The following is a 26,686-nucleotide window of genomic DNA, read 5'->3' on the forward strand; positions in this document are numbered from 1 at the left end:
ATAAAATCTACATCATTGTTTAGAAATTTAAAGGAAGAATAAAATGCACATTCTTTCCTAGAAAATAGTAACCTGCTGAATGCCACAATCATTTGAAAAGGATTGGGGATTCCCATCATCAGTAGAACTGTGAACATCTTGGTCATTTGGAGGAAATGTCTCCCCTGACAAGGTCATTTGGCATCTAGTGCACAATTCTGGAATATGTATCCAGTCAGATTGTCTTAGTCTATCCTGGGGATTAGCTATGGTTTTGTGGGCACCCTGATAAGAACAGAAATGGAAATCATCTCCAGTCTTTATTATCCAGCTTTTCTGTCACTGTGAGTTTACCCGTGACACATTATACATTCTATACCAATGGCAGTTTAACTGAGGGTTGAGAGAAGAACAAGATGGCAAGGTAAGGTTAAGAAATGTCTATTAGCAGAGACAAACTCTGAGGTCTTCATGTGTCAAGGAGACTCATGAGTCTCCAATTACTCTGCAGAGCTGATCAGGTACTATGGGATTCCACTTAGTGTTTGCTCATCTCACCTCTTGTATTCTTTTGGACAGCTATCTTTCATCTAAACTGGTAAGAATCACAGAAGAAATATGTCTTCAGTTAAGATGCCTGGAAATGTTCAAACAGCCTGATCTTTTAAGAAACAACTATTCATATTCAAGAGGATGAATAAGGAATTGTGTTCATCTCTCTTTATAACAAGGGTATGGGCTTTGGAATTCAACAAAACTGGGTTCAAATTCTGACTCCGATACTGAAGACCTTGGGAAAGTTATAAAACCTGTGAGTTCCTCCATTTGAACAGATAAAATAATATAAATCTTATAAAACTGTTATGAGAAGAGAGATAATCAACATAAGGTGCTTGACAAAGTGGTACTTAGTAAATTTCAAATAAATAGAAACTCTTGTTATTTACTGCAAAATGATGACATCTGGCCTAATAAATTAGTACATGCCACATGCTTCAGATAACTGGGTCTAGCAATAGAACACTAAATCACAAATTCCTACATCAGGAAATAATTTGGTACCTGATCATTTTTACCATTTTTTTTTCAGTGCTGGAGATTGAACACAGCACCTCACACATGCTAAGCAAACACTCCACCACTGAGCTATATCCCAGCCCTCATTTCTACCAGTTTTGGTCCTTCTAAGCATTTATTTATTTATTTACTCATTTAGTACCAGGGATAAAGCCCATGTTGCTTAACCACTGAGCAACATCTACAGTCCTTTTTTTATGTTTTGTTTTGAGACAGGGTCTTGCTAAGTCCTTAAGGCCTTCCTAAGTTGCTGAGGTTGGTTTTGAACTTGTAATCCTCCTGTCTCAGCCTCCTAGAATTATAGGTGTACACCACCACAGATGGCTCTAAGTTTTATTTAATTGCAAAGAATCTATGTAAAAACCACAGCAGGAGGACTGGGGTTGTATCTCAGTGGTAGAGCACTTGCCTAGCATATATGAGTCACTGCATATAAACAAACAAACAAATAAATAATATAAAGGTCCAAGGACAACTAAAAAAATATTTTTAAAAACCCCACAGTAGGAAAAAAAAAGTAATTAGTTAAAGCAAGACCAGTAAGATTCTGGCACTGCTCTGAAAATACTATGTGCTTTAATTACCAAGAAACAAAATAATGTATCTGTCTGTTCTAATTAAAAAAAAAAAAAGAAAGAAAGAAAGAGAGAGAAAGAGAGAAACTTCTGAGAGTTTCTAAATATGTAAGCTTTAATTTTATGGTATTCTCCTCAATGATGGCTTGATAAGAATGACTAGGAACTCCAGTGATATGGTAACAGTGTAAGAAAAGCAATTACTGAGTATGGTACTTACTATGCAAAGTAAAGCATGTTATCATACACACGGAGGACATTAAGAGGTAAAGGTACTACATGTCTTCCATAGAAATTTATAAATTAAGTGATAAGGCATTGATTAGAATATTTAGATCACTTTTTCACAATTTTGGTCCTATAATGGAAACTTATACTAAGATGATGGTCTTGTGGTATAGAACTAATGACATGATGCCCTGTGGAAACTAAAACAAACTATAGCTGATTTCAAAAATACCCACTGGGCTGGGGGATGGGGGAAAGCTCAGTGTCAGTGCACTTGCCTAGCATGAATCAAGGCCCTGGGTTTATCCCTAGCACCTTTGAAAATGAAAGAAAGAAAACTTCCCTCATTTCCACTTGCAATGGAAGAGTAGAAGAAAAGAAAACATTTTTACTCTCCCGTGGCAAAAAAAAAAAAAAAAAAAAAAAAAAAAAAAAACTGCTAATAAGAGCTAATAAGTGGTTCTGTTAATCATCTTCTCCCTTTTTATTATGAGTCTTAAAGCCAAATCACTGAAGGAATATATGGCATCAGACCTCAGGGGTTTGCTAATCACATCATCTTACTGAATTGTGTGGTTTTCTGAATCTGTGTTCAGCAAAATGATAGAATGGAAACATTTCCAAAAGCATTGATTACAAATAATCACGACTTGGGCAGAAGCCTACAGATGTGTTTTCCTCTGAGGCATTCTAGTGACATGAAAACTACGCTCTTAAAATAACTTATAAAATAAGATTACAAGTTATAAACAGAGTCTCAGCACTATCTGGTTTCTGAAAATGAGTTCTGACACCTCAGAGGGGCTTTCCTATGCTTTGTTCCATTGGAAAGATCAGGGTTTCTGTTGCTAAACTTGTGCAAAAGCAGTTTGCAGTGGCTGGGACAAGGGCTTTGAAATCAGACAGACCTGTGTGGAGATGCTGGACTCTACTGCTTCCTAACTGAGTGACACCAGGTAAGTTTCATGACCTCTGAGGGTGTGATAACACTTAACTCACAGAGTTTTGAGGATTAAACTGGATAATGTGTTTACAGTCCTTGGCATAGTGCATGGCTTGTTGTCATCCCCATTGTTGTCATTAGTTATCCTTTCTGATTTGTGTCTTGGTTGTTCAGAAGCCTGATTCTCAACATTATATGGTAACTCATTAAAATGTACTACTTTTATATTTTTATTATCAGTAAAAAAAAAAGCTTAAGAATAAAAATCTTTGTACAACATATAGCTCACAGTTGACAAAGAACAAATATTTGCTGCTTATATCCTCAAAAGCAACAAAACTTTGAGAGTGCATCTGCTATTCCCTGAAAAGAATAGCTAATTAAAAACATAACATAACCTCATTACCATTAACTGTAAACCCAAAGACAGAGTAGAATAGATGGACAAAGGGAACGATATACTGTATAATCTGACACTAGGATTATACAGTATATCTGTATAATAGGAGACAGAATCTAGCTTAAAGTTTACTCACCAGGAAGAATACCATCCACTTTACTGGGGAGAATAAGAAGGCTTATAAATTGTATAGATTAACTATTGTTTCAACTCAGCTTTTAATGGAGAGACAACTTATTCCCAAGTCTTCCTCACACTGCCTTCTCAGGTGTCAGATGCTTAATGAGATACATTTGTATATGAAATGGCCTTTCATATAAGGACATATAGACCTTGAGTCCCTCCCAAGGTAAAATGGGAGAAGATTTCTGCCTTCAAAGAGCACGTCCCTGGGTTCCACATTTCCTTTGGCATTTCCTACCTTCTCTAAATGCATCTTATTCAGTCCTTCTGTGTGCTGTTGTACAATGCTTATTCCTCAATTTAAGGAAACAGTTAAAATCTCTTTTTAAAACATGCAATTCAGGGCACAGACTCATAAACAACCCAATAGGTCTTGGAAGAACTTGTAAGGTAGAGAAAACAGATGGAAAGACAAGAACCAGTTAAAGCTGAAGTAAACTGATAAGGCAGATTGCTGGGAAATCAAGGTGGTTTTGGTCAGAAGGCAGAGGATCCTGAGCATGAAAAACCAACTAACACACAAACAAACAAAAAATGAGAGTCATTTTCACCAGGTATTAAAAAGGCAGCTTTAAGACAACAAAACTTTGAGTAGAATGAGCTGGTCATCAGCCCTAATAGTGAGGACCGGACAATTCAGGTTGACTTTCCACTAGTATATGTGTCTGGTACAGACTGTCTGCTTTCAGTTGACCCATCTTTCTTCAGTTATGCTGTAACAGGACTATATCTAGGTGATATCCACACAGTGCTTGAGCTTACTGCTTTCTGCCCAGAATACATTTGGCCTTAATAGGCCACTGTATGCATCTAGTCTGATCCACCCTACATTGAAGGGGTGATGGGGATTCCATGAGTAGCCTTTAGTATGTTGGACAGAAGAGAAAATTAGACTGCCTTGGAGAGAACAGAGTGAGGAATTGCCAAGCCTAAAGCATAGCCTTTGATGGAAGAAGTTCCTTTTACTTGACTTTAAGGTGACAGAGAAGAGGGAGTTTATGGTTGGTCAGGCATAGAATAGATTGGAATGTGATATCTGGTCCTGTTTGGTCAGCAGAAATATTCATGGTCATTGGAACAATAACTAAATATTTACAAGTCAGACTCTTTTAAGGACCCGTGAATATGACAAACACCATCGTTTAGCTTTCTGGGGGACAGATCACCTTCACTGATTCGAACTAGTCACCTGCCTGAAATCAATTGCGTGGATAAGAAAAGAGGCTGCAGGCCTTCTGCTTATTCTTCTTCCTAAGGGTGGGGAGAGAAGAGTTCTCAGTACAGACCCATTAACAGGTACCTTCTCTAGACTTTGAGGTCTTGGCCTAGAGAATTCAATCTATAAAATTATGAACCTATGTCCAAAATACACTACAAGGGCTGGAGATGTGGCTCAAGCGGTAGCGCTCGGCTGGCTGTGTGCGGCCCGGGTTTGATCCTCAGCACCACATACAAAACAAAGATGTTGTGTCCACCGAGAACTAAAAAATAAATATTAGAAAAAAAAAAAATACACTACAAGATTGTCAAAAATGTTAAGTCATAATAAGCCCAACTTTGGGATGCTAAGAAACAACCATAAGCCAAGTAGGTAAATAGCTTCCACTCCTATGAAGTTCAGGTATGGAATGAGTCTACAGAAATTCTCTCAAACTTTCTGGTGGTCTTCAATGGCCTCAGTACATGTAGTTTGTCATTTCTGAGGTCCCAGGAAGCTTGGAAACAAAAGCTCTTTGTGAAACTCATGTCTTTGCAACCAAAAAGACTCACTGGCTGGTGAGTAGAACAATGGGGCAACCTGAGACAGCTCAGGGGCATTTCTGTGCCCATAATAACATCTACTTCCTCTTCCTGCCTACTCCCTGCCCTCTCCCCCCGCCCTCCAAAAAAAGGCTACAATCTAACATAATAGAGAACTTTAAAAAATCACTTTAACTGGGCCAGCAGGGCTATGTGCAATGATTATCTTGAAACTTCCACTCCCAGGTAAACTGGCAGCCCACTGGATAAGCAGGTCAGCTTATCCAGAAAGAGCAACAAGAGAATGTGGGTACTGACTCTACTCACCATCCGACTGGGGCTCAGCCTGGTGCTTTCAAAATGATGCCTTTTATCAATTCCAAAGGCACATTTAATCTTTCTTTCTTTTAATACTAAAAATGCTCTATGGGTTTCAGGCACTGTTCTAAAAATGTTACTTTTGGTTTCTAAAATGATGCTAATTGCCAGATATGACGGTGACCTAGCTTCATTATCTAAACAGCAGGCTTGGGTAAGTCAGAAATTCTGAGTTTTAATCCTGGCTCAGTTATGGGTTGCTGAATGCTTTGCTTTTAAGGAGACAGAGGCCGGAACTTTCCTGTGAGAAACTGTTCAGGTTCATTGAATCCTTTCATCGCCGAGGCTTGAGAGAAAGACCCTGGAGTGATTTTCACTGTGCTCTCCTCTTGCTTTCCAACCATGACGGTGTCCACCCCAACCCGTCTGCTACTGGAGAGCCACAGTGAGGGGGATTGGAGGGAGTGAAGAAGGAAAGCAGGTTGGGTGAGAGGCCAAGGGGAAGAGAAGGAAAGGCCCCCCAAGAAGGCTTGAGGGCTACACTCCCAGACTCAGCCCCTCCCAGGCCCACTCCTTCCTGCCCACTTGAGCTCTGGAAAGAGACATTCAGTATTTGTTGTGAGGAAAAGTCAGACCAAATATTCTGGAATTCGAGCAAGATAAAAACAAATCTGGTTTTACTATTCTCTGGCTTAGTTTTGCTGAGCTCTGGAAAATTATGAGTTATTTCCATGATGAAAATAAATTTTTTTTCTGTTTCTGATTACAGAATATCATTGTCAGTTTTAGAATAAAGAACTGATAAGGTTTAAGTATTCCAGCCTGCTATTTCCATTTTGAGTGAATGCACAATTGTTTTCTGGGAAAATCTAAAAGGCTATGGAGATTTTCCTTTTGAAATATTTGTAATAAAAAGAACAAACTTCAATTTGGCTTTAGGAAAACACAGGTATGGGTGTTGGGCAGCCTATCTTTTATTTCTGGTTCTGACGGTAACCTACTGTGCAGTTCTGTTCAGTCTGAAGGAGATGAAAAGGAAATTAATGTATTAATTGTTAATATAACAGGCTACAAAAAAAAGTTTCCTATGTTTCACTCACATTAGTACTAGTATTGTTCTCAAAATTCCGCCATTGTTATTGACTCTCACCATCTCCAGCCTTAAGAAAACCATCCTACCCAGAACAGACTGGCAGCGGCTGAGGCAAAGAGGAGGGGAAAAGGGTAAGGAAGACACCCTAACATAATATGTGTTTATGGTGAGAATTTTTTCAATCTGAATAAAATTCATGCCTCTCCTTGTTAATGGAGGAGAAACCTCTTCTGTAGTTATCACTCTGACAGCCACAGGTAAAGCTAGAGAGGCGTACTGCCTAGGAGAGTCCCTGAAGAATAGGGTGGCTTGGTTTGAGGCAATGTAGCTGGAGGAAGGGAAAAGGATCGGAGTTCTACACACACACTCACCCAGTCACAAAGGGACTAGTAACAGTACTCCTTCCACTCCATGGCAGCCACCTCTCCTGACCACTGATTTCCCAGAGAATGCACTGAAGTAGGGCTGTTTCTGCCATATGGTCAACATGAACGCATCGCTAGGACACGTAACTGTGCAGCACAATAGGGAGGCTTTCTCTTTGGCCTACTTCTGGGTGCGCATTCAAGGGAGAAACCCGGGCCAACGGCTGTGGTATAGTAGCCACGGGCATGGAGGGTTCTGGTTCCACTGTTGGTGTGCTGTTTCCCTGGCCACAGTGGGCTGAGGTTAGCACGGGTTGGTTCTGAGACTCAGAGGGGCCGACAGTTGGGAGGAGGCCACAAGCAGTGAGCTATTTCCGCTGTCAGCCCAACCCTGTGGCCGCATCGCTTCAGTGGTCTCGGGCCCGCTGCAGGAAATAACACACACAGTTGGTGGACTGCGACAGGGCAGCTACAGTGGCTTCCAATGGGGCATTTGCCAACTGTGTGCAATTTTGCAGTTAGCATGGGGCCAAGACAGCCTTTGGCCAGCCAGGGCATGAAAAAGAACAAGACATTGTCAGATGACTCTGAGGTTCACTGGAAGAAACTTTCCTACCAGCTGCACTGTGCATTTTTTGTGGCCAGCTTGCTTTTGCCCGAAGTTTGTTTGGTTGTCTTCACCCACTCCCTCACCCCTGCCCACTGAGCCCTACAGAAAGGTAGGGGAGGTGAATTTCCAACAGCCCCCTGAGTTTCTGCTGACCTTTTTAGGTGTTTTTTTTTTTTTTTACTTGGTGGTGCTTTCTATTCACGTGTACGCCTGGGCTCTGGGGATTCCCCTCCCTTTGATTTGTAAGGATTAGAAAGACACTGCTTTGTGATCAGGTCATCACAGACGACTGGTATTAACCAATTTCCCCTTCTTAGACTCATTTGAGACCCAGAAAATAGTTCTATTGAGTCACTTGCTCACTGGGGGTCTGAAAATACAGCTTTGGGGGGAGTCCACATTGATAAACACCAGCTCTGATCTCCACCAGTCCCAGCTACACTTACTTATAACAGACAGGAGCCAGAGCTCAGAGGAGCCTCTGGTCTCACACAGCCTCTAAGAAAACTCCTGTGGGGGGTGAGCCCATATTAGTCTGCCTCTTTGTATCTCTATGCCACCAGCATGAATGGCATCCTGGCCACCAAGGGCTCTCCAAACTTACTGACTGGACAGGTACAATCAGTTCTATCTCTAGAGTGACTCTGGGGCATAAAGTAGGAACAAAGGTCATTCAGTACCTGTTCAAAAGGAGGCCAAAAGGTCTGCCTAGGAACAAATTCCCAAGTCAGTAGCCTCAACAGATATACTCTTAAGCAAAAATTATTTATTTGATGTCCTCAAAAAAGGAATGTTATATAAGTGTTATTTTTAAAGGGGGGGAGGAGTTGAAATAATGCTGTGTCCATATTTAAATAAATGACATCAATACAAACAATAATAACTTACAATGAAACAGAGTCAACATAGAAGAGACACAATAAGCATAGGTCCAGAACAAATACATTAAATGGCCAAATATTTACCTGGTGAGCAGGGGCAGACTTCCTTTCATAGTGAGGTCCTTGCAATGGATGGGGATCTTCCATCATGGTCACCAACAGGCCAACTACAAATCACATGCTACAGGCCCATTAAAATGGGTGTCCTGACCATGGGTACAACTCACTTGAGCCTCAATGCCAGGTGACAAATACAATTTTAGTCTCTGATACCAATTCCAGTGGCTTGGACATGGCCACTTGGAGCACTGCCCAAGAGGAAATGTGAGGCTGTGTGAGGTCTCAGAGTTGCTAGAGGGAATGGTGAGGCACATATGGTACATACATATTCACTAGGTGCTATCCTGAACTTTTCTCTCCCTCCTTTTCAGGTGACTATTTGTTACCTCTCATCTGACATCATTAACAGGAATAATGACATCATGGTACTTTATATTTAAAGAGTTTGTTCACAGAAGGGTCTTAGCTGTCCTTACTAGCAGGTAAGGGAAACTGGGAGCTAACTGAAGCAGCAGTTGTGTTATGAATCTAGGTTCCCATCTCAGATCCATCACCTAATAGCTACAGAACACCTATACTACACCTGCTCAGGTAGAGTACTTTATCTCTCCATGCCTCAGTTTCAACTGTCCATTTAAGATAGCAAGCATGCCCATTGTGAGGGGGAATGAGTTGGCACATAAAGTAATTAAGACAGTGTCTGATACCTAGTAGGTACCTAACAAGTATTACCTTTCTTCTGACATTCTCATTCTAACTGCTGTATTTTTCATGGTTCACTTCCTCTGATTCTCATCCCCATCCCAAATGTTCCAGTCTGGACTATCCCCCTTCCCTCTTAAGTTTCCATCTTTCAGGAGTCAGTTCAAATTCCACCCCATCATGGAATTTTCCTAGCCCCAACAAATCTTTCATTTCCTAATATCAAGTAATCTACTTCAAGTATTTTTCTCTGATTATGTGATGTGCATTATTCTTCACTCTCTACCTACAGTGTAAACATCATGAGATTTTATGTATTTCTGAAACCCTGACCCCATTCTAGAGGAGGAAAGGGAAGGGAAACCAGCATTGATTGAGCACTTCCTATGAATCAGACCCTGTACCAAGTGCTTCACACATGTCATCCTCATAACTCAGTGAGATGAACATTACTACCCTAGTTTTAAAGATGAAGAGACAGGTTCAAAGAAGTTGAGCAGTTTTCTGAGATCAAACAGTAAGCATGTGGGACAGCTAGATTCAGACCAGGTCTGTCTTTCTAGTCTATACTGATTCTACCTCATAAAAGGTTCTCAACATCAAAATTCATGGCCTTGACTTGGGAGGATGAGATAGGAGGATCGCGAGTTCAAAGCCACCCTCAGCAAAAGTAAGGTGCTAACCAACTCAGTGAGACCCTGTCTCTAAAGAAAATGCAAAATAGGGCTGGGGATGTGGCTAGTCATCGAGTGCCCCAGAGTTCAATCCCTGATACTCCTGCCCCCCAAATTCATGGCCTCATGTATATTTGTTGATTAATATCCTCAGAGTAAAGCAAAATTTACCAAGATCCATGTTGTTTAATGCAAAATGACATTTAATGGGAAAATGTAACAAATGTTTAAGAATAAAACAAATTTTCAGTACCAAGAAGAAACCAGTCAACTGCTTTGTGGAATGTACTGTGAATTCTGGTTGGTAGAGATGGAAACATTGAGTTCGCAGGCTGGGGAGGAACCATGCTCTGGTAGATATGGCAAAGGAAAGGACACAGATTCCTGGATTCTATTCCTGGCTTGGCCACTAAACACTCTGCTAATATTTTTACTTCTGCTAAAATGTGATGATGAGAGTTTCCAAAGAAAAGTTGCCATATAAGAATAGGCAGTTAGCTGGTTAAATGTGGTAGAGCCACAAACAACGCTGGGATCTGTAATAGGAGTTCACAGTTGGGACAAATTACATTTGGGCATTTGTCTTTCTAGCTTTGCTTCAACCTATAGAGAGCAGCACTGAATATGGAACAATCTTTAAGTATAAATAGTAATAGTATGTATGTTTTTAAGGAACTTTCGTTAATTTAGGATCCACTTGAACCATTTCTACTTGAAATGACATTTGTATTTTTCAGACTGGTTACTATGCACAATGGCAGTGCTAAATAAGAAAAAAAAAATTGATTGATTCTTAGCATGTTTGAAAATCAACACATGAAGTATGCCTCTCTCTGATCCTGTGGAGTATCTCATCCTTAAGATAAAGACATAGCTGGGACTGAGCAGGTAGGAAGAGATGTTTGTCATTGGTCTTTGAAGTCATCTAGCCAAGAGTCCAGGCCTGAAAGAACTGGTGATAGTGGAAGGTTATGACTGCTTCTGTAATCCTTTAAGGTATACATGATCCTCTTGAAAAAAAAGGGACCAGAACCTATAGTTAGTGACTGTCCATTTGTACGCAGCTAAAGTCCTATAGAACCCAGAATCCTGGAACTGTGAGCAAGTCTTGTGGACTTCCTGTTTCCATCAAGGTCTAGAAAGGGATCACCACTGAGAACAGATGCCCTGCTGCTTTGAAACAGGGAGGACAGGCAAACTCTTTTCTGTCTGGTTATTGACAACACAGTTTTCCTGCTCATGGACTCCTCCTGCCCTCCCTAGGACCACACTGAAATGACTAAATCTGGCTGTTGCTCCAGTGAATCCAGTCAAATAAATAAGTCAATTCTCTTTTAAGTTTGTGGTCTTAACTTCTTGTTGGTTTATTGCAAAATTAGAGGGCACATAGAGTAGAACCATCAATCAGTAACCAGCAGAGGAATAAGCTCTTTGTGGAATGTACTGAGAAGCAGGAAAGAAGAAGAAAAAATGAAAAGAAACCTCATGAAATGGTCATTTGTTAGAAGAACACAGAGGGGGAAAAAAATCGCCATTTTGCATGCAGCATTATTTCGGAAAAGTCTTATTAAAGGTTTCCTATCTCCCCAGGAGAGCAAGCACAGGAATGCAAACAAAAATCCCTCAAATGATTTGCCATTTATTAGTGCTGGTTTCTTGTGGGTTTTGCTGTATTCCAGAGATACAGGCAAAGATCAGGGGCTTCGGGCTGGAACAGTGACTCAGCAGGCCAGAGCCCAGGGTTAGAAAGGGAGAAGCCATTATCGATTACTACAAAACAAACAAACAATACTGGCTTCTGTAGTACTCTACCCCAACCTGACATTCCCTTAGCACCCCTTCATTCAGAGTTAAAGCATTCACTGCCATGCCTTACTTAGAATTTCTGATAAATGTTACTTGATGAGGATGAATGAAGAGGCTAGGGGAAGAAAACATTCACTGAGCACCTTCAGGTGGGGGAAGGGGGGGAGCCTGTATGTAGCTCAGTGGCATAGTGCTTGCCTGGCTTGTGTGAGACCCTAGGTTCAAGCCCCAAAACTGCAAAGAGTAAATAAATAAACTGGGCATGGTGGTACACATCTGTAATCCCAGTGACTTGGGAGGCTGAGGCAGGAGGATCTCAAGTTTGAGACCAGCCTCAGCAACTTAGATCCTGTTTCAAAATAATAAATTAACAGGGCTGGGAATGTAGTTCAGTGGTAAAGTGCCCCTTGGTTCAAAAAAAGAATAAACAAAAACCTCATTACAACCCTGTGAGGTAGGTAACATTATTCCCCACTTTAGGGATAAAAATCATGTTGCAAGCAGGAACATCATGTGACAACCAAATCATTTCTTTCAACTACATATCCCATGTTCAAGCATGGCACCCAAAATAAACTATTATGACAATATAAATTCCTCTGAAAGAAATGAAACAGAGAGGGCATGGGGGGTAGAAATGATGGTGGAATGTGATGATCATTATTATCCAAAGTACAGGTATGAAGACAGGAATTGGTGTGAATATACTTTGTATACAACCAGAGATATAAAAAATTGTGCTCTATATGTGTAATAAGAATTGTAATGCATTCTGCTGTCATATATAAATAAAAATAAAAATAAGAAAAGAAATAGGTAGTTTTGGAAATTGCATAATAGTAGTCACTCACCCTATGTCTACTGTGCATATTTTTTTTTTCTCCAGATAAGTTTCTTCTCTAGAACAACAACTATTCTTGCCTATTTCATAGGAGGAAAAATCAAGGTGCTGAGTAGGGAAATGTTCACATGGGAAGCAGAAGAGCCATTAGAATACATGTGGTTCTGACTCTTACCTGTAAGTTGTAGAATAATTTGGTCATAGGAAAAATTCTTTGTTGCTTTAGAATACTAAAGGTGCTATATTTAAATATATAATACACAAGTGAGTGAATATCAAATCTCATCTGAATCTCCTTATTGACAATGATATTGTAAATATTACATCTTTTCCCACATCAGAGAGAAAAAGTGATTTTCCTACAGTTTACAGCATATAAATGAACCAAGACCCATATCCAAGGCCATATCCCATGATATTTATACTCCTTGATCTGGAAGAAAAACATACTTTCCAGAAACAAATGACTGATGGTGAAGGAAAAACTGCTGTGAGAACACTGGTCTCATGTCTTTCTGAAATGAGGGTGAGCTATGTGATATCTAGTGAAACCACATCTTGGCTTCCCTCTTCTCTCTACACAGGTTTTAACCATCAATGCCATTAGAATATATACTCTCACTGAGGGTGGTCCTCTGTTGATAATGCGAGGGTCATTGGTTAAGGTTTATTAGAAGTGGTCTCCTTCATTAACTCAGCCAAGGAGTTCCTGAGGGAGAAGGGTAGAAGCAAGAAGCGAGGGAAAGCCATATCTGATACTAGGCAAGTTCAGAACAAGACTATAAGGAGGTAAATAAGTAAAGTTTATATTTAGGGTTTCCCTTCCTAATCCCCATTATAGTCTCTCTGTCCAGAGTACCCCATGGGCTTTATGTGCTCATCCTTTCCATTGCAGGTGAAGTGGAACCCCTGCCAGACTTCCCTTCCCAGCCAGCACTACCTGGAAGAGCTCTAAGAGCCCAAGACTTCATCTATGTACCATCCACCACTATTCAGAATTCTACATAGTCTTTTCTTCCCTTCCCTGTTCCTGATGAACTGAGTCCTAAATAAGTTTTGCAGGAGTCTTTTTTTTTTTTTTTTTTTCCACCAGAGAGGCCCCTACTGACATGCAATATCTCTAAAGCAGTAACTCTGAAGAGGGGAATGTTGGTGAATCCAGTTCTTCTTTCTCTGGGCTCATATTAATTCTCCTACCTATTCTTTTATTCCCTCTCCTGAAATAGGTTTGGCTTTACATCTGACTGACAGATTGGCCTATAGATATTCAAAGAATAGTCGAAATATAAGCTGAATATAAGATAAAAACAAAATTACAAGTAATTTATATAAGTATTAAGTTTAAAAATATTAGTAAAACATTTATTAAATACTAATTATTGTTAAAACAAAGCAAAGTAATATTTTCCTGTAAAAAAGGAAAAGTAACATTACTATGTAAATGAACTATAATGAAAGGGAGCAAATTATCCTTGCAATAGGAGAGGTGAAAAGAGCTACAGGAACCTGCGTATTCAAAGAAGGTATCATTCAACCTAGGCCTTCATAAGAGAGGAAAATTTACACATGTGGAGTTATATTTCAAGTGGCAGAAAAAGCTCAATATTATACAAATTTGGATCTGTGGAGCATTTCAGAGGAGGTCCCTGAACTCTGGAATACTGGAAGTAAAGTGGCCAATCACAGGCATTTATAGGAATTCATCTGACTCTAAAAGGAGCTCTTTGAAAAGCAGGCTATCAGCTGAGAGACTTCCCCTCTTCACCAGACTCTCATGTCCCTGAGTACCAACCTTACTGAAAAGACAAGATGCCTTCAGAGTCTCCTCCTGCCACTGATCTAATTCTTATGGGACAGGTTCTTGCAGTTAAAAGAGAGAGAAAGAGAGAGGGAAGGAGGGATAGGAAAACAAGAAACTTCAGCTGAGAGATTTAAGGGTGTTGTGTGTGCACACATGTGCACACACAGACACAGAAAGCTAGCTTTCAAACTGTATTTAGAAGCTAAATTCTGCTAAAACACATCAAAGGGTATCAAGCACCATCACAGAAAAAAGGAAAAGCCCTAATTCAGATGCAATACAGTTTAGGAAAAATCATTATGAAAGACTTCTTAGAAAACTAGGGGAGTTAAAAACTAAAACAAAAAAACAACCAAAATGTCCTCAAACGACCATGTATGTCATCAGGGACCATTCTGGTACCTCCCTCCAATTCCCTCACAGGCAGAAGCAACCCTATCAGGCCAGAATTTCCCTGCCCTTGAGAAAGTAGACACCATAAGCAAAGCAGAGTCCCTTCATTTGTTCTACTAATACACACACACACCACACACACACACATTTTAGCCAGTTATTCTTCAACATGACTAACAAGTTTTCTACTTTTCTGTTTATATTTTCAAAGTCAAAAATAAAACTCAACTGGAGATTCAGATAAAAATTTTAATCACTACAACTATGTTCCTTTCATGTAAATATGGTCAGTTATTAGTTATTAGGTAGCACATAGGGTTACACAGAAGCCCCTTGATGCTAACACAGATTTTGGAAATGAACAAAATAAAATGACCCTTTGAAGTTAAAATGGGTAATCAGCACTGCACAATGAAAAGACAGAATATGAGCCCCATAAAATAACAGATCTAGAACATAATCATTAATGGATGCTAAAAACCATGTGATGTGCTAGGTGTGGTGGCACATGCCTGTAATCCTACTTAGCAAGCTGAGACAGAGGGATCACAAGTTTCAGCTAGTTTGAGCAAGTTAGCAAGATCCTATTTCAAAACAAAAATAAATAAGGGCTGGGAATATACGCTCAGTGGCAGAGCTTAAAGGTAAAACCCTGGGTTCAATCCCCAGTACTGCAAAGCAAACAAACAAAAAAACTTGAGGTGAAAAGTTGACAGAGAACTTGGTCATAAAAGATCAGACTGCCAGCATCTGAGCCCACTGATCAATTCAATCACCATTCAAGGTGGTACAATTATACATTATTGACATTATGAAATAGGAAGTACACAGCACCACCTATGGAGTATTTTTGTCTTAAAAAACAAAAAAAGACTAAATCCTAATCAAGCCTCTTGCTATAACCATTAGTTTATGGAAAATATGAGTTACAGAAGAACAAGTTAAAGGAAAAGGTAAGGAAACCATCAACCGAATCTAGAGTGTAACTCATTCTATATCTAATTTATCCAAAAATATCAATGTTACAAATAAAGGGAGGATGAGAAAGTGTTTGGGAATAAAAGAAAGGGGATATAACAAATAACTGCAATTTATGGGCCTTAATTAGTTCCTTATGCAAGTAATTAACTGTGAAAGGTAATTTTTTGAGACAATCAAGAAAACTGAATATGGGCTGGGTAATCGATGAAATTAAGACATTGTTGGCTAATTTTGTTAGGTGTGGTAAAGGCCTGGCAATTACAGTTTCAAATGCCCTTATAAAATTCAGAGATGTTACAGGGAGAAATTTAAAAATACAAACCAGGAAGAAAGGGTGGGGAGATATAATTATGATACATTTTGTAGTTCTGTCATGAACACTTATACTGTCACAATGATATAAATGCTAAATATGATTTTAACTAAATGTTAAAATACCCATACTAGAAAGAAGAAGAGTGAAACCAAAGGAGAAAACAGTATAAGTGCTCAATGGTCATCTTCCATAAGACATAAGACAACGTCTAAAACAGAAAAATTAAGAATACCAATTCAAGCACATCAGTTAGGAATGGGTAGATAACTAGCAGAAGAATAGAAAAGACAGGGAAAACTGGGGCAGGAACTGTTGTCTATCAGTTTCAGAATTATATTGTCATTAGATTTGTGAAACAATATACATGCTTTATTTTGATGAAAAATAAAATTTACATTAAAATTTTAAAATAATACATATATCAAAATGATGTGGGGAAGATGTTTGTTATCCAAAAAAACAAAAGAAAAAAATTAAATGTAAAGGACAGAGAAGCAAAGATGGCATTGCTTTCACACCTGGGAAGTCCAGTTAGAGGGGCTGGTTTTCAGCAATGCTGAAGGGTCTTGCCTAGACTCACACAACAAATAAGGACCAGAAATAAGAAGAGTCATTGCTCATCTTTTTCAAGTTTTCAAAAGGAGTGAAAGCCAATGAACTCTGGAGACATTATAATCTCTTCAAATCATAGCTGCTGTAGTCAATCCCATTAGCTTTAAACCGGCTGACTAAATATCCAGATTATATAAATCCAACCCATGTTCACCTAGTAGAGAGGAGCCTCTGCAGCAATGGAATCCAAAAATTCAAAAACAATCTATAAAAGCATAACAGAAGATAAAGAAAGGACCATGGCATATAGAAACTTTCCACTGTCCCATTTTCAAGCTGAAATAAATGTCTCACAGAGATAATCTCAGACATTTGTCTTTTTCCCATAGGAGAAGGGAAAATGAAAAGAAAGTGACAAATTTAGGAGATTCTAAGAGTTCTGTTGTTTTTCAAATTTATTGAAACTAAAGTTCCCAAAATTGAAACTAAACACCTTGCAACATCATATAGTCACCCTTAATCCTTTACTGTGAGTTGGACAGTCTGCTAAGAACTGAACCAAGATTACTTCCTTTAGTCCTGACCACTGTCCTGTGAGGCAGGACATAGTATTACATCAATTTTACAAGTGAAAAGGGTAAGCTCAGAGAATTTATAAAAGTTATACAAGTAATGAAGAGAGCCAGAACTTGAAGCTAATGTCCAGAACCCAGACCTATTGAAATACAAAGCCTTGCCTCTTTATCCCCATATGGTTTTGACTCTATATCTTTTCTGATCTTCACAACATACCCTCAAAGTCAGTACCATAATTCTCATTTTATAGATAAGAAAATTGAGTCTCAGAGAAGTCAAATTGCTTTCTGTAGACACACTGATCAGTGGCAAAGCTGGGATTCAAATCCAGAATCATTTCACTCCAAAGCGCAAGCTCTTCACCACAACATTATATGACCTCTCTTTTTGCTAGGCCATCAGTTCGTTCATTCAGTAAACATTTACCAAAGGCTACTATGCACCAGGTATCAATCTAGGCACCCAGGGTACAAGATGAATAAAATATAAAAAAAAAATCCCTATGGGGAGTATATATTCAAGCAGTGGGAGGTGACAATAAACACAATAATGATAAATGACATAGTATGCTGAAAAGGAATAAATGCTATGGGAAACTAATGAGAGTAAGCAGCATTTAGCATGAGGCACGGGAACATGTTGAAATCTTAAGCAAGTGGGCACTAGAAGCTTGGTGAAAAGGAGAAATATGAATATAGGCTTGACAGAGCTGAAGGTGGCAGGCATGTACATATCCAGTCAGTTTGTATCTCCTCACCAGAAATCTTTAAAAGGAAATCCTCTAACCCTTTATGTGGAAACACCATACAAGCAAAAACAGTTAAAAAGCTAAGGTCATTGGCTTTGGCTTCTAATTTGCTAAAAATAGACACTGCAGGGAGACAAGAAAATATGCGTACAATTCATCTGCAGTTACAAATGGGAATGGCAAGGCTGATGGCTGTGCCTAGGAAGGGCAAATGGAGAGCTACATATTTTGCCTATTAAGAATTCTCTTCCAAAGTCAGCAGCCTTCCCCAGGCAATCTGGGTGATGTCTTCATCAAGCTCTCAGCCTATACATGTTAACATTACAAAACTATTCCCATAAAACTGCACTCTATAACAGCCAAAGACTGGCTGAACCCCTGTGACCCAAACGTGATATCTCCAGAAAAACCAACAGGGCAAGCTATATTACACTTCCCACGAGTACACAAAGCCCTGACCAGCATGCAGTAAGAGCTCATTACACTGCAAGGGTCGTTGAGGAGTTCAACCTAAGACTGTGGGAAGTTACAGATATAGTCTCTTCATCCAAATAGAAAAAGATCTCCTCCATTAAGAAAGATCCTGAGAGTTCATCCTTCAATTTCAGACTTTTTAATGAGGAAGAATTAAGGCTAGACACTGGATTTTGGTGCCTGACCTCCTCTACAAATGGCCTTTGGTTGAACCATCTTCCCCTTCCAGCTCACAAGCACATTTCTGGATCTGACAATGAATATTCCAGGGGCCTCTTCTGTACTGCGCTGGATTGTGGGGCACATCACAAAGAAAGGGTACTGAAGAAGTGGAACTCTCCAATTGGTGACAGAAATGAACAGGGGAAAGTTACCAGTGAAACAGATGCTAGTAAAGTGTTATACAATTATCTGAAATATGTTTGTACTTTTGACTTACTGTTGACCCCTGGAAAAAGAAGGTGGTTCTATAATAGCTGTTTCCAGTTGGCACTGTGTGGATCAGAAGCTTCAGATTAAGGGAAGGCCCTAGAAGACATTGCTTTTCATGATGCAGGTTCTATAAAGTGAGGGAAAAAGGAAGAGAGAGAGTGCGAGAGCGTGCAAGCACGTAGAAAGGAAAAACTAAAAAATCAATCCCTTAATCGGGTCCACATGGGTTACTGAGCACCCACTGGGTGACATGCATAATTCCAGGTTCTGAAGCAATATCAAGAACAGGATGAATAAAGCCTCTGTCTGCTCTTGTGGAATGAGACTCCTGGTCAGAGTTCAACAAAAAACAAGGAAACCAGAGATAAGACAATTTCAAATAGGATGAGTGATATGAAGAAACAAAATATTAGGTATGGACACTGATAGGTTAGGGTAGGCTTGTCTGAAAGAGGACATTTAGGCTGAGATCTGAGTGACAATCCCGATTATCTGAATTCAGGGCAGAAGAATGAATATGAAGGTCCTAAGGAATAATGACCACAGGATGAATGCCTTATGAAGTCAAAGAAGATAAGGGTGGCCAGAGGTTAGTGAGTAAGAAGCGGGGACAGGGGATTGGGCAGGGCTTAGTCAAGTCAGGACAGAGGCTTGGGTTTGCTTAAAGGGGTGGTGGGAAGCAGTAGACTGACACAATCTGGTTTATGTTTTCCAATGTGCTGATTCTGAGAAGCTAAAGCTCCAACATTGAGCCCCACCCCACCCCCAATAAAGATACAGCTTTTGTAACCTGCTTAATATATTCACGAGTATGTAATTGCTTTGAGTTGGAAAGAAAGAAAGAAAGAAAGAAAGAAAACATCTACCAGAGTTCAAGACTCTAGCTCCCAAGACATAGCAGGACAACAGAACCATACCTAGGGGAAGTATCCTCACAGCTCTTTCTATTCAGGTGACATCTGGTGGGAGAAGGTGTCTGATAACATTGTATCTGCTAGAAATGAATCTTAATAGTGGCCACAGCAGAATATTTCTAGCTGGACACTTTCAAAAAGAATTCCAGTCTGTCTAAGGCAGGAAGTGGTCTCATTCTATCAATGAGCACGTATTTTTTATATTTCTACCAAACAAAGATGAAAAAGTGAACATTGTGTAAATTAAAGATACAGTGTGTTTTTGAGGATTTGAAAGTTCCACAGAAAAGAGAAGCCATAAGAGGGAAAATAGCTACAATGGTACATATATGTAGATATTTAGAGACAGCTAAATCCAGGTTTTTTGATTCCTGTTATCAATGTCTCAGGTAAACAAACCCACAAAACCATGGTTTATATTCCAGTTGTGATGGGGTGTTTTTAGATGTTCTACCAGAAAACCAATTCCTGCTATTACCCCCAAGAAGACAAAGGTCATCTTCAGACAGCCACTTGGTAGAATCCACTTCAGCAAATTCAATCTCTTTGAACCACCACCAGTTTCACTTCCCTATGGGGAAGCTACAAAATGTACATGGGAGGAAGTGAGAATGGCATGCTGATGACCAGTTATCTTTTTTTGAAAATGCACACTCTATACAATGATATATGTGTATACACAGAGGCAAATGGCAATATGGTGTGTGTACATGTGGCACTGGGGACTGAACCCAGGACTTTGCACATGACTCTTCTACTGAACTACAACCCAGCCCTAGATACCATTCTTTTGATTAACATTAATATTTCCTCAATAATCAAACCCTCTACAATTAATTCTATTAGTTCTTTGGATTCTTTTTTGGTACCGTGAATTGAACCCAGAGGTGATTTACCAAGACTGAGCAACATTCCCAGCCCTTTTTGTTTTTTATTTTGAGATAGGATCTCACTAAGTTCACCCAGGCTGATCTTGAACTTGTAATCCTAGGGCTTCAGCGTTCCAAGTTGCTGGTGTTATAGGTGGTGCTGTTGCACCTGGCATTCTTTGGATTCTTTATAACAAACTTAGGAAATAAATAGAAAAGTTATCATTCTCACTGACAATGAGAAAACTAAGGCTCTGAAGTTCCTGAAATTGCTCTTTCTAAAGGAGATAGGATCATAATTCCAATTTTTTAAAAATTTATTTATTCTAATTTGTTACATAAAACAGCAGAATGCATTTCAATTCATATTATACATATAAAGCATAATTTTTGATGCCTCTGGTTGTATACAAAGCAGAGTCACACCACTCGGGTCTTTATAGATGTACTTAGGGTGCTAATGTTCATCTCATTCTACTGTCTTTTCTATCCCCATGTCCCCTTCCTTCCCCTCCCTCCCCTTTGCCCTATCTAAAGTTCCTCCATCCCTCCCATGCTCCCCCTACCATCCCCATTATGGCTCAGCATCCTCATATAAGATAAAATATTCAGCATTTGGTTTTTTGGGACCTAATCCCAATTTTGATGATGTACAACATCATCATTTTGATTAACCAGCAAAATAAAAATGAAAATTTAACTTTAGCAAAACCATAACATCAAAAAGCATATCAGTGTTTTCTTAGGACCAGGGGGAGGAGAGGCAATTGACTGCACAAGAGCTCGAGGGAACTTTTTGGGGTGGGTATAAATATGATTAGGAGGTGTACAATTTGCCAAAACTCATCAAACTATATACTTTACTGAATGAAAGCTAAATTTTAGAACATTTGATGTCAATGTAAACTCCCAATTTTGCTTTCCATTAGCAAGAAAATTACGGATCTTTATTTTTCTCCTACTGCATTTGTCTACAAGACTAATTCTTTCATTTGAATTTTCTAATGTTAAACATGTTCTCTTTGTTATCATCCCTTTTATGTTAAATGCAATGACATTAAATCACATTTCTAGTTTTGCTTAAGGGAATTTTTCCCATATAATACCGTATGTATTTGACTTACCCTGGTTGCTTATATCAAGGTATGTTTTTAATATCTGTGGTTGTCACAGTGTTACTATTATTTGGGGGCACTCTAGGGATCTGAATCAGCTGGACTGTTCACCTTCATAGCTCATAACCGAAAGTGCAAAATCTTCCAATGAGCAAAAAAAAAAAAAAAAAAGGAATATCTTTGCTGAGAACACAATACTCTTCCCCTTTTCAAACTGTTTTTTATCAAGTTGAAAAAGACAAAGTCACCAGGGACAATGCAATGAGGAAGACTCAGAAGTTAACTTTTCAGAGTAAAGAGCATCTAGTAAGGGCTCAAGGTTTTGTCCTCCCACTTGGGAGCTGGTGAATAATGACTGTGTTTCCCTAGAAGAGGGGTCCTATGTCTCTCTAGCTCTTTGCATCATGCATAGAACTACATATTTAAATGCTGTGCTGATGTTTTTAATAAAATAATGACATTTACATATATTCAAAGCATTTTACAAAGTGTTTTCACATTTATTACTGCACTTGAGCTATAACTTTGTGGGACTGGTAATATTATCAATCCTATTTTATATAGATACCAGATTCATGAGGAATATATGTAACTTGTCAAAAGACACTCAGCTCTTAAGTGGTGGTCAACTTGGTCATATAATCTGTCCTCTATTCATTTATGCCACATTGTCTGATAACTGTGTTCAGATCAAAAAAGCTATTTCCCCTCCAAAGAAATGTAGGGACTCAGAACATGATACTCCAAATATGGTACCTTGGCATACTGAGTATTTTAAGCTAAAGGAAATTGATAAAAAAAACAAAACAAAACAAAAAAAGACTTCCTCATGAAAAGGAAAATGAATAAAGAACAAATTTGATGGAACCATCCATCTATAAACAGAGTGCATGTAGTTAATCTGATTTGGTAGCATTATATCTCAATAACTGCATTTCCAACACTGCAATACTTATAATTCACTTTTTGCTGATCATAATCATATTCATCCCTCCAAATTCTAGCCATCTACTCTTTTATGAGTTCTTTCCTGATATTCCAAAGTGAATTATTTTCTTCATCTCTGCTGCTTGATTTGTACCAATACAATATCATATTATCTTACATTGAATAGTTGATTATTTTCATGTCAATCTGTTCCACTGAGGGGGTGGGGGTCGTGCAGATCTTAAAAACAAAGCCAATGTCTCATTCAATTTGGGAGCTTGGCCTAACACCTGATTGTTGAATATTCACTATGGAACCTAACAATTATTTGTGATAAGCTTAGTCATAAATGAGTGCTAAATCATAAGACTACACTTAAGTAAAGCCAAATCATTTTCCCAAACATATACTATCTCTGTCATTTATAACCCTATTTCTGACCTAGTTTAAGAACTCGATTTTAACCATTGATAACTGCTATTATAGGTTCAAACAGTTTAGTTCAGACATCAGGATAATAGGAAGCCCTAATGGGAAAGTGAATAAGACATAGGACAGGAAGCTGAAATCCAAAACTATCCTACTCATTCTAAGATGTCTGGTCACTTGGCCAATATTCTACCTAATCTACTTGCCCTAGATGATCCTGTTTATTTCTTACTAAACCCTGTAGGTATTGTATGCTATTTTAGAGGTAAAATTACAAGAGATAAAGGTCTTCAGATTTCATTAGTCATGTTTTCCTACTACCCTAAGCAGCTTCCATACATATCCCTTCAGTTTGGCATAGGTAATATCCAGGCGAGGCAGACGAGAAATAATAAAGAAGGAGGTTGAAACACAATGCTAACCTCTCTCTTGTGCTCTCTTTCATCCACTTTCCTTGGATCCTAAAAGCTTCTGACGTCTCCTATAGCACTCTCCAATCCCCCTTAACTAAAAGTTTCTACTGATCTCTTCTCTGAAACAATTGCACTTTCAACCTTCTTCCCCTGATAATTGTTTAAATTCCTGGTAAACAGCTTATATCTACTTTTACCTTTTCTAGGCTCTAAAATGTAAAAACCCTAGGAGATGCCTCCTGTACTTCTGGCAGTCCCGACAAATTGGTAAGGCCCAGGATACTCCAAAGTACCTTGCACTGGCTTATCCAAAATCTCCTCACAAATCCCTGGTCATCCCAAACACAATCCTTCTCTTTTTTCCACTTTGTAAATTCTGTCACCAAGCCTATAAATCTCTGATATTATTCTGTCAGGAGTCTAGGTCCATCACTGCCTTTACTTCCCAGAACTCCTGGAAGACTAGGAAATTAAGGTATTCAGATTTCCTTCAGGGCTAGATCTGTTGGCCAGTATGACAACTCTACCCGCTTATTACCAGCTAGTCAGATTTTTCTTTCAACTCATGAGCCCTGGTCCTGAATAAACACCCTTACATTAAGCAATAGAGAACCTCACTCACCCTTGTGTTTGGAGGGCTTGGCTATTCCCAAAGAGAGAAGTATGTGGCAGCTGGAAGACAAGCATTAAAAAGGTGAAATTATACATAAAACAAATTTGCTGCTGACTTTTCCTTGCACACTGCTTTTCTGGCATTTCTTTTACCTAGTATACACTATTTGTGATTTTTGCTGTCTGGTTTCTGATGATCAAGGCTGCCATTAGTGCTTATTCAAACCAGATGTTTTCCACAAGAAAATGTCAGATGAGGGGGAAGGGTTAGGCCCATTATGAAAGAACAGAACATAGGCCTTACAAGTTTCCTCCTTCCAGAGACTGCTGATTTGACTCAGGTTTCTGAATTGAAAGCCTGACATACTCTTTTTTTGTTTGTTTGTTTACAGTAAAGTGTAGCTTTGTTTGCTTAAATAAGAATTGTGGGGGGGCACTGTGAAATATGCAAATCTTTACATAGCCAATGTTAATTATATAATGCTAAAAATATGAAATTAGAATTAAGTACTTATAACAACTGTAATCCCAGCAACTAGGGAGACTAAGCCAGGAAGATCATAAGTTCAAGGTCAGCCTGGGCAATATAGTAAAGACCCCCATCTCAAAATTAAAAGGGCTGGGAATGTAGCTTAGTGGTAGAGCATCCCTGGGTTCAATCTCCAGTACTACACACTAATAAAAGTACCCATAATGAATATTATTATGAAATCACAATTAAGTTCAAAGGTTTTAAATTTTTGTTCAAAATAAGTTAATATCACTAGAATCCTGGCCATCCCAAACACAACCCACTTAGTAAACTATCTCTTCTTTCCACTTGATAAATGATATCACAAGGCTTATAAACCCGTGACAGTCTGTCAGGTGTCTGGCTCCATCCCTGCCAGTAAGTCTTCCCCAATCACAGTCACAGAACTCCTGGAAGACTAGGAAACTTAGGCATTTAGGAATCACTGTATCCCCATTCACCCTATTCTTTGTGCATGGTGACCTGCATCCTTGCTCCAATCTTTTTAACACTTTTGGCTCCTATAAAGCAAGAAATTTTGCTTTTTTCATATAAATTGGTTAGATTTGGGTTTATGTCACTTGTAGCAAAGCCTTGACCAACATGTTGTATGATGCATTAGAACCTTTTAGGTTTAAACTTTCTTGCTAGGGCAGTTTCTTTCTAGGCAATGTACAAAAATTATAGGGAAGTACTCTCAGACATCCTGTTCTCTTCAGCCCTGACAATATACCAGGGAGAGAGGTGCCATCTTTTTGATGTAGATGAGGAAACTAAGGCTCAGAGACTTGCTACAAAAACTAAAAGCTACCATAGGCAACGAAAAATTTTATTTTTCCCTCACTTATTGCTAAGTTATGGCTGAGTCCTTCTAACAAACAACAGATAACAAGAAGAAAACCATAACAAATTTATTTAATATAAGTTTTACATGACTTGGGAGCCACAACCCCAGCCTTAGCTTATATATTTTATACTTAGGTTTAATCAAGAGGTGGATGGTTGTGAAGAAGCATGATTGAACAAAGGGAGTGTGACCTAATAGTAATAAATGCATATGTGTGTCAGGGGTGAGGGTACTTAGTAAAGCCTAATTGTTTATAGTCTTCTCTGTGTCCCAGGTCTTCAGAGATAAACATGTTCCTTTCCTTTGGTCTAGGGAGAGAACCTCTCCAATAAGGGTTTTATGACCACTTCAAGGAAGAAGGGTAAGGGGAAAGGAAGAGTTACTTACCTTCCTTGCTTCTGAGGTATTTTGCAAATGTCAAGGTGTCTACCAGGAGTCAGGGAAGGATTCTAACTCAGTCCGATAAGATTCAGAATTCTATTAACCTCCTAAAGGAGTTGAGGTTGGGGAGGGTGAAAAACCCACAGCAGGGGTCCATGATATAAATTTCAATTGCACTTGGTAAAAAGCTTAGTGGGATACAGGATGAATTGTTTCCCCACTGCCAATATCAGAATGTTTCCTGCATCTGATTTAAAAGACTGCATTAGGGTGGTAGAATGGTTCTCCAGGCCAGCTTGTGACAGGGGCTACAGGTTTGACCTTCACTCTCCCATCCCCCCAGTATCTCAAGTTCCCACATCTAATTCTGCCCATATACCAACTAAAGGCAGAACTTGCTCCTGAAATCTTGGACCTAAATGCTCATGCCTTGTCCCTTCTTTCCAGTACTGCTGCTGTCTGTTCTTATCTGTCTGCAATATTACCAACACATGCACACACACACACACACACACACACACACACACAGAGAGAGAGAGAGAGAGAGAGAGAGAGAGAGAGAGAGAGCGCGCAACATTCACATGGAACAATGTACAAGTAAACCCTCTTAGAAAGTGGATAAGTCTAGGAGAAAGGACTAATACCCACCCAGTGTGTGTGTATATGTGTGGGGGTGGGCGGGGGGGGGCACTCCCATTTACAAACATAGTACCAAGCCCACAGCATCACTTTAAACCCCAAATTCAAGAGTTAACAGCTCACCCAAGAACCATCTCCTTCCCTACCTGATTTTAGAGTTTACTGATTGCCTGTGTCTAGCATCAGAATCCTTGTTCCTCACTGAAATCTTACAAATTCCTTCTGTCTTGACACTTCTCACAAAGTCCACAAAACCTGTTACTGTTTTGGGGTGAGGTGTG

General features: G+C 39.2%; 1 protein-coding gene across 1 annotated transcript in view; it reads right to left on the reverse strand.

Moving 5' to 3' along the window:
* Positions 1-26,686, reverse strand: part of Rad51b (RAD51 paralog B) — a 574,557-nt gene that overhangs the window by 157,009 nt on the left and 390,862 nt on the right. The gene's annotated exons all lie outside the window — the stretch shown is intronic.

Source organism: Callospermophilus lateralis, chromosome 3, assembly GCF_048772815.1.
Source record: "Callospermophilus lateralis isolate mCalLat2 chromosome 3, mCalLat2.hap1, whole genome shotgun sequence".
NCBI lineage: Eukaryota > Metazoa > Chordata > Mammalia > Rodentia > Sciuridae > Callospermophilus > Callospermophilus lateralis.